This window comes from Equus przewalskii, chromosome 4 (assembly GCF_037783145.1).
Source record: "Equus przewalskii isolate Varuska chromosome 4, EquPr2, whole genome shotgun sequence".
NCBI lineage: Eukaryota > Metazoa > Chordata > Mammalia > Perissodactyla > Equidae > Equus > Equus przewalskii.
Window position 1 is genome coordinate 9317448 of NC_091834.1, and position 1431 is coordinate 9318878.

Here is a 1431-nt window from a genome sequence, read left to right on the forward strand (position 1 = left end):
CAACTCTGCCAATCTCCAGGGCCTGTGTCCTAAGTAAGCTGCTTGGCTGTTTGTGATTCAAGGATTAATCTCTGTCCTCAGTGGGACATTGCATTTGAATGTAAAATTTGCATTTGATATTGTTATACTTCCTATTTGTTTTCAATTCCATGCTTCCTTCTTAAAATGTACAGTATTTTGATGGCATTTGGATACTTGCACTTCTTTCTTTCACCTCTCCTGGGTATTTTCAATTCATCTTCATGTATGGAGGAGATAAGGAACTAACTTCATTCTTTTGAGGCCTCACCATTTGTTGCAAAGACTAAATTTCACTGTTGAATTAAGTCACCAGCTTTTGAAAAATCTGTTAACCATACATATTAGGGTTTATTTCTGGATTCGCAATTCTCTCCATTGACCTGTGTGCTCTCCTTGCCCCAGGATCACACTGGCTTGACTACTGTGATTTTATTTTTAAGTAACTTTGAAATCAGGTACTATAAGACCTTTCTTGAAAGCCTTGCCTTGCTGTCCCTTGAGACTTCAATTTAGTCAGTAATAAACCTTGTCAGACCCTCTGGTGTGTGTGGCATCATCAGTCTCAAGTTACAAATCACATTTGGGAGGCTCCACGCCCCAGCTCGTTTTACAGAATCACCATAAGAATCCTCCAACTTTGATCATTGTCAAAATTATTTTGTCTGTTCTAGGACTTTAGTGTTTTCTTGTAGACTTTAGGATGAGCTTGTCAATTTTTGCACCAAAAGTCTGCTGCATTGAATTTATAGACCAGTTTGGAAAGAATAGCCATCATGACAATAATGACTCTTCCAATTCATGAACATGGACTCTCCCTACATTTATTTATTTACGTATTCTTTAGTTTTTCTCTGCATTGTTTTATAATTTTCAGCATACAATTGTTGTTCTCCTTTTGCTAAATTAATTGCTAAGTAGTTTATTCTTTTTGGTCCTATTGTGAATGTAATTGTTCTTTTATTTCCATTTTCTAAATAGTCATTGCTCATATATAAACCATTGGTGGAGTGAGGTCAGCCTCATGGCAGAGTGAGCTGTTCTGTTAGTCTCTCCCCCCAAAGCTTACAACCAAATGGACATTCATTAACCAACAGCAGATTCTGTACAAAGTATAGCAGGATGTCTGAGAGTTAGATGCTTCCATACATGTGCAGGTGGGGCTACTGGATCACCAGGAAGCTGCAGATGGTGAGGAGTAGATCCCCTGCCCCTCCCCGGCAGTGGCAATCTAAGTCACAGGTTCTCTCACACAGCTGACATGTGACTGTAAGAGGATGCAGGGGAGCAGGCAGGCCTGCATGAATCCTTTCTCTTTTGGAACAGTAACCTGGCCCACAGGAACGCACCCCACTGAATGGCAAAGCTCAGTCATTGTGCAGGTGCCAACACATGGCACAGCAGTCCTGGAAG